The sequence below is a fragment of the Toxorhynchites rutilus genome, chromosome 2, assembly GCF_029784135.1.
Source record: "Toxorhynchites rutilus septentrionalis strain SRP chromosome 2, ASM2978413v1, whole genome shotgun sequence".
In the NCBI taxonomy this organism is placed as follows: Eukaryota; Metazoa; Arthropoda; class Insecta; order Diptera; family Culicidae; genus Toxorhynchites; species Toxorhynchites rutilus.
In genome coordinates this window covers 275,617,775-275,626,138 of record NC_073745.1, presented here as the reverse complement: position 1 = coordinate 275,626,138, position 8,364 = coordinate 275,617,775, and the positions used below count along the sequence as shown (strand labels likewise).

At 36.5% G+C, this 8,364-nt stretch overlaps 1 protein-coding gene across 2 annotated transcripts in view; it reads left to right on the top strand.

Moving 5' to 3' along the window:
• The first annotated feature begins 675 nt into the window (after positions 1 to 675).
• LOC129769866 (uncharacterized) overlaps positions 676 to 8,364 on the top strand; it is a 142,250-nt gene continuing 134,561 nt past the window's right edge. The window contains exons 1-2 of one of the 2 annotated variants that reach the window (XM_055772371.1): positions 676 to 1,334; positions 1,414 to 1,500. The gene's annotated coding sequence lies outside the window, so the exon portion shown is untranslated. Of the gene's footprint in view, positions 1,501 to 8,364 lie in introns of both variants that reach the window. The other variant, XM_055772370.1, reaches the window with a different exon arrangement.

Below are 8,364 nucleotides of genomic sequence, written 5' to 3'. Positions count from 1 at the left end.
ACATTGTATGAACTCGCTGTCATTCTTGATAATGAGGGGTATTCATGAGCATGCATAAGAAGCTTTCATATAGCCAACTTGGGTCTTCTACACAATTGATTCGTGATATCTAAGATTTCTATAATTACTTGAATCGCAGAATCACAAATTCTTCAAATCTGTAACATCGCGTTACTATTCACCATTACTTCTGCAATGAAAACATGATGTACTGCACAGATAAAAAACTATTCTGCAACAACACTATCCATTCGCGCATAACATGTCGTATCCCACTCATGTACCTTAACTCAACCGGCAAATCGAGTACTGATATTCTCGAACACGCGACCTGCCGAGAGATTCTCGCGTATCTTCAAGATCACGATCTCAATTAAAAGCACATTGATGTCAACACACGATTCGTTCTCACCTTTAACAAGTACGACGTTCCTCTTCCATTCGTTTCTCGCAGAGGGGCTGATTTCGAAAAGAGTAGCATCGGTTGCTCTCTCTCTTCACTGATAACTTACATTTCCAACCCCAATCCCAATCTCTGGCGAAAAACTGACAGCTCTCGCGATCGCATTGCGCCTAGAGGAAAATGCATTTTCGAAAACGGCTCTCCAATCGCAGCCGTCCAAGCGCAGGAACTGGGCGCGTGGAAGATGCGCGCGCGCGAGAGTAACGTGTTCGGTACGATCACTTCAGTCGGACGGTAACTTCCGAGTCGATCGGACGCGTTTCTCGATATTTGCTTGTGTCATTCGTAGTCGCGATTGTGCCACCGTAACGCTGTGCGTTTGCTTCCGTTGTCTTTCACCCCACAGTAATAATATTGGCAAAATTGTCACTCGATTCAAGGTGGACAGAAGCGTGTGGACGTTTATCCCGAAAAAAAAACGGGGGGAAATATTAAGGGATTAAGGCGAAAAGTTGGAAAATCTGCCGGTGTTCCACCATTTCCGCACTCTCCGCACGTTCCGTTCCGAATCTGTTCAACTCCAAGCGCGTCAGTGCAGAAAAGGAAACCGCAGAAGATAAATGCTAAAGAGGATGAAAACGGTCTTTCCGAGGCAGTGTTTTTTTCAGTGGAATTGAGACAGAAGTGAAGTGAAAAAAGGTTAATTATTATAAAATCGTTTCCACCCGAAATATAGCAGATGAAAGTTAAATGTTGGAGTGGTTTTAATTTTAGCATTTGGCGCATAAACTAGGCGCCAAACGTGGTGATGCTAAGTATAGCTGTCAGAATCTTGGAGCAAGTGGCACAACATACGCGGCGAGTGTGCGAAACAAAGGAGTAAATTTTGCATATTATTATCATCAATATTCGGATGCAGTATTTTTGAATGGTTGGTGAATGATGACCTCGAAAAATTATGATTAGCTTCTGTCCGAATAAATAGTGACCAAAATTCTGTTTTTAATCAGGACATTGAAGTGTTTTTGGTGGGGTGATTGGCATCACATCTCGTTGTCCTCCGGGGGAGCTCGCTGAAAACGTTCATATTAATTAATGTAAGTACAGATTAGATTGGTACGACTTAGAGGAAAGGGAAAAGAGAACATACTAACATGATGATTAGCTTATCAATCAATTAGTATGAACAGTATTTATTATTATTGTTAATATGTGTTATGACTCAGAGATTCGCTTGATATATTTTATGAGATGTTGGAGTCTAACTTACATTTGGTAGTTTATATGAGTCGCGTGAAATAATGAAATAGTTATCCTGGCTGAAGATGAAGTAATCAAGGCTTATGGTCTCACAATTTGAGTCATGGAATTACCGATCAACGTCGGTCCCTACGATTGATAATGATTTTCTAAAGATATGGACTTTTCATACTAAGATTGACTTTTTTTCTATTCGTATCCATTCACAGGAATGGTTGGTCGGCTATTCTAGCGAAAGTATGATAGCGTTAAAATCATTGCGTATAATTATCGTCGCTTAGTCTCGGTGGCGCCGAAAAAATGTTCCATCTTTTTTTTTCTCACCGTTGGTCCTCATCGATGCGTTATCGCCATCATCTCCGTCGCTATTCGTTTCCGTCGTATCTAATTACACTTGTTATCGCAGCTACACACATCTAACACATCTTCAGCATATGATGGTTTCCCCACTTTTTTTTCGTTATTTATTCGCAACAGCAACAACAAAAAACAAACACGATCGGTCCAAGCGTTTAGCTCATATGAAAGCAGTCGCCGCCGCTTCAGAAAGATTAGAGAATTAATTTCAGACCTCTTAATTGCCTTCTGGCGAACGGTTTAGCGACTAGCCCAGTGTGCTCCACGGACAGGCGAATTCTTGCGACTAATCATCATTTAGTTCGGTCACTATGAGGCGACGGTTGTAGATTGCATCGGGGTTGCGTTTGAGATGGAGGTACTATTCGTTGAAGAAATTGGAGCCATTTCTGCTATATATGGTGAATGGTCCGAAGTGTTCTGACGAGAACAAATAACCATTTGCTCTATGAGGATGATATAAAATTTAACTCTTTTTTCTTTTACGAATAAAATTATTTCACTCGATATGAATTGATAAAGATTGACTTACATACAAGTGAACGAGTTTTCAATGGCATATCTGCATAGTACCAGATTTGCTTTGTGTGGATACTATTAAATTCCCCTATTCAGTTATCTCACACCGGATGACAATGACAAAACCATTTTTAAATAAACAAAATGCATTAATAAAATGGGCATTGGACAAAATGTTTAACTACCGTTTCCAAAATAATCATTCGATTAACCGGAAACTTGACAACAAAAAGTGAATGACCAGCACCTGGAATCACAAACATTAGAAATAATCGAACCGAGAAGTGAAACAGTGCATCACATTGTAATTGTTAGCAGCTGGTTATTTCGTTTCATACGACCATGCTTTTTTTGGGAATTTCAGTGCTGAAATTGTTTTTTTTCTGTAATGTTCAATGCTATTTTGGAAGAGTTTGAATAGAATTAATGTAAATAAATAAAAATAACACAACTTTACACAAAATTTAATTCATTCTCAATTGAGTTTCCTCTTTCCTCTTGTCCCCTTTATAGAAAACATATATGATAATTTGAGCTTTCCAGTTTTCATAAGACCATTTCAAAATTAATAAGTATTATCAATGAAAAATTCAAAACAATCAAGACAAGATTTTAATGTCAATAATTGGTAATCCTGCCAATTCAGTTAATAATCTGGAAACATTATGTTGGCATACTATTTACCAAATTGTTCAGAACGAATCAATAGGTTCGATCCCCATTGACGCGTTGTATCGACTTTTTTTTGGCACAATCCCAAATAAAATGAGAAAAGAAAGCAGAAAGAGATGTCTGCACGCATACATGCAAACCATTTTAAGCTTTCAAAATAGCTCATTATTTGCGCATTAGACGCAACAGCACATTAAATGGCATCATTTCTGCCAAAGATGACATGTTTTCTGCCAACGCTAGTTTGGGTGTAGATGGATAGTTTAATGATTTCTGTATTGATAAAACATAGTTTTCATGCTGAAATATCTTTTTTTTTTTTTCATGTTCGCACCTCATTTTTAGTCCTTTAATGTGTTATCTGCGATTTTCGTTATTCGCGGATACATTGCCCGACTATTTCGGGGATAATTGGGGTTCTACTGTCAGAGAGCTCCCATTTACGTGGAGCTCTCTTCTTTTTACCTAATCCTTGAAGATTCGCCAAATAAATGAGCATTACTTGATGGGATCGTCCCACCCGACGAGCAATTTCTCTAATACCAGCCTTTTGTTGATGGAATGCGTCGATTTGTCCTTTTTCTCTCTCCGTTAGCACTTTTCCCTTCGACATTTTCCGATTTATTGACCAAAACAACTAAAACAACGGAAAATGTAGCTGATCATATACAACATTAACACTTGAAACATTTTTTTACGCTCAATGCTTGCACACACAAACATATGAAAATCCTGTAGCGTATGGTAGTTACCAATACCAATACACTAGAATATAAATTGAAGTGTTGTTTGTTTACAGTGACACAAAACAGCAAGATTATCAGCTGGTCTTATAGAAGTTGCACAGAGTGTGCATCTGATCAATAAATAATTAGTCTATAAAACATTAGAAACTCACGAATTGTTCAAGGCAGATTTGTTTGTCGAATTTTTATTTTCATATACATGTCAGAACCATATGTTATAAATGATTCTAGTTTTATCAAACATCATTTGAGAAAGTTCGGGCTTCATTACCAAGAAAAATTTCGTAAAAAGTAGAAGGGTCTGTACCCCGAGGCACGGACTGAAACCTACTTTGGACTTTGGTAGGACTTTGAGGACAATTGTTTTCGAATATCAACTGAATTGAACTTCAATGAGTTTGTAAAATCTATAATAGTCTAAAGAACCCGGAACCATTAAATATTAATACTTTCTATTTTCAATTGTAAACTGAAAAAAATCAGATTGAAATTCGTCATTCTTTGGCTTTCCTGTATCGATGTTCATAAATGTTCATAAAAATCTTTATTGATAAAACCGTTCTCACAGAAATAATTATCCATCGGTTGCCTTTTTTCATTCGTTTGTTTAGTCGCCATTATCTTACAGAGCATTCTTAAACCTAAGTTTAAACATCTACACCCAAAATTATTTTTAGCACATGTTTTGGCATCCTGATTTATTATATTAAATGAGCCTAAAAATAACAGAAAATGTGCTACTCCTCAATACTTGTATAATATACATGCTATATCAAGATGAGATCAATTTGAGCCAACGAAACAGGAGACACATTGAAAATAAGCACGTGTTAAAGCTTTTCGTGTAGTTTGCAAAATATACGGCCCAGACCGAGAAAGATATAGATTCTCGTTTATGCTCTTCTTCTTACTATTAGAAAACAGTTTCCAACTTTATTTTCTAATGAGGTGTAATATTATCACGCATATATGCAACAACAGCAGTAGCTTTGTGGATAACGTTTTTCGTGTTAAGCAACCTCGCATTCCATCTGGCCTTGGTTCGATCCCCTTTGACATCGTATGGATTTTTTTTTGGGTCCAATAAATCAATACAACATGAGAGAGCAACAAAAAGGCGCAATAAAATGAAAATTGTAATGAGGAAACTTGAATATGATGCGGGAGACTTCGCAGATTCATTTTCAGAAAATAAGGTTAGATGTAATGTAACGGAGGCGAAGTCCTCATCCAACGAGGATGAGGAACCGAGGTGGCCCGATGCCACCGAGGAGATGTAATCCGAGTAAATCGCTGACCCGCCTACAGAACCGGCGGCCTCTCGCAAGCAAACCTGTGTTCCACCGATTGCTCGGTTAGTTTGAGACATAGGAGACGATCCTTTAGTTAGGTCCGACATCGGACGTTGGACGTAATATTTTTATTTGAAATATAATATATCATTCATATTTCTGAGCACACTAGAAAATTATTTGGTTACCAATTCATGTCTCAGCTTCCTTCGGATTTATTTTCGGATAAAAAAGTATATAAATATTACGAATGAATTGAAAAAATGCATTAAGTTTGAAATTAAAGCTTTGTCAAAAATCTAATTTAATTATAATGATGATGAAAATCCATATTTTGAATTTAAAATTGAGGTTACATTAACAAAATAAGCCACGTTTCACATTTATTTTGCTTGTAAATGACAATATCGTTATTTTTAAAGTTTTTTCCAAGCGTTCTCTTTTTATTCATCTGTTCCGTCCAGAGCCATCTGCTTTCTACGGGTTTTTAGTTCAGCTGCACTTCATACGTTCCCAAACGGTTCGCTCGCAACCAGTCCGTTCATTAACTTCTTTTGGTATCACGAGTTGGTAATGTCGGAGACGAAACCGGATAGACTGTCGAATCAAACAACTTTTCGTTTTTCTGTTTTCTCTTAGCAAAATTACATCTCCACGAACTTCAAGAGATAGTCTACTAGTTATGCAATGCAGCACCTTTCGCAAAACGGCAACAGAAAATCTGAAATCGATTATGTTGTTCAATCGCAATGGAACGAATTTTCACCTTGAGTTTTTAACCGATGAACACAGTTCTCACTGTTGGAAAATTCCTTCTTCTCATCGACTTGTGTTGCACTTTGACGCCACTTTAAACTCAGAAACAATGCAAAATTTGTGAAAGCTGAATGATCGATCGGAAATAATAATAATAATATAAGTTAACAACCAATCCTAAATTCACATTAGCTCTCCCTCGGCAAAAAAAATAAAATGAATTTGCTTTAGACGAAACTATAGAATGCATCGAACCGTAGCATTGAATTTTATTGAAATAACATTTTAGTGAAAGATGGGCCTGAAAAGTGTCATGTTTTCATGGAATGAGTTCATTCTTGTTCTCGAAATATCTGTCCTTACTGCCAATGCTCGTAGTGCATCTCCTCTATTAGACAAACTGAATGCAGCTACAGGCGATTCTACACCGGTACCACCATCACTGTATATGCTGTATCGTTGAATACGAGACAATTTAGAAAACATATGAGCAATTCCCCGTCAAATCGACCGAACAACAGCAAATTTTGACCCGAACTTCTCCGTTTTTTTGGAACTTGGTACTTATGATGAAAACTATACAAAATCACAATTTTCGTTATCATTTGACCGATTAAAATTACGACTGCTTTTTTAAAGGGAGTATTCAAAGCCACTATTCTTTGTTAAAAAAAATCGTAATTCAAAATCCAGATGTCTAATTATAATATTATGTTAAGAAAAGTCACATAAAAAATCAACATGCGATTCAACATGAAAAACCATCTATAACGTTTAATCCTAGGACTAACCGTTCTCGTGATATAACCAATTTCTATAATGAACCGTCTATAATATCGGATCCTCAGTCGTAATGTTCAGCAGCAGTATGCATTTTCGAATATTCCACGAGCATTATTCTAATTATATTAAATTGATTATATCTCGAGAACGGTTAGTCCTAGGATAAAACATTACATATAGTGTTTTATGCTGAATCGCATGTAGATTCTTTTTTGAGTTACGATTTTTTGAAAAAAAACAATGATTTTGAACAGGCACTTTTCGAAAAATCAGTCGTAATTTAAATTGGTTTTATGACAATGAAAATTGTGATTTCAGGTAGTTAAAAAAAAAATAGATTTCAAAAGTAGTTTTAAAAAGATTCAAAAAAATCGGAGAAGGTCGGGTCAGCGGCCGGCTGATTTGACATGGAAATGCTCTATACTAAATTCACGGTCACCATTTTGCCAGAATACAAAATCGTAATGATGTGTTGTGACAGGAGCGAAACAGACGGTTCAGAATGTGCTGCTGCTGCTGGCACTGCTGCCGATATTCGTGCTGCTGGTATGCTAGCGCTCCTTCCTGTGAACTGCTTCCAGGTTAGAAAAAGAATGACCGGTTCGGAGCGGAAAACTGAAATATATCCTTAGGTTTTTTGACGTAGGACGTAGGTCTTTGATTTCTATATAGGGGGGTCACTCTACGAAAAATGTAACGTTTATTAAAAGTTTTCAAATGCATATTACGCAGAATCGTTCTTACGATATATCTTATAATATATACCATTAGACGATACATTTTTTTCGCTTGAGACATCAACAGTGAACATAATAAAACAAGTGAGCAATTTAACAAATAAGAGAGGTATGATTTGCGAGCGGGTGCGAAGGTAAATCATGTATTATGCATTCTTTCTTCCAACTTCGTTCCCATGAATGTTGTATGTAACACAAAATTGCGTGCAATGATTCGTTCTATTTAATAAATTAGCAAGATGTTAAAGTAATCAGATGCAAGATTTCATACATCATTCAAACTTCATTCAAGATTACATCAAAGCAACGAGGAAAGTTCCAGATCACCCATACAGTGATCTTTCTATAATTAAGAGGAGGCAGCGATTATCATGCGAAAACTTATTGAGATCGGCATTACATCGCATCACAAAAATGAAACGAAATAAAATATTAATATTCTTCAATTCATAATTCTCAATTACTCAATTCCGTCTATGATGGATTGAGCAGTAGAACCAATACGACTTGATTGTGATAGTCTGCAAACGACCATTATTTCACCGAAAAAGCTACTGCTCCCGATGCCTAATAATAAGAATAAGACAATGGAAAGATATCACAATACCAAAGCTATCCATTAACCCGTTTTACGCCAAGCGTTCGAAAAGTCGAACAGTAACTTCGATAATTTTTCATGGCTTTGGAAAGCAACCATAAAGTAAGGTTTTGGCATCAAATGATAGCTTATTATTAGCTACCACCTTCTACCAATTTCATTTAAATTTGTATCACTTTATTGGACATAAAATCGGTTTAAAACAACTATGTGCGGAAAGTACATAACCTCACATAACCTA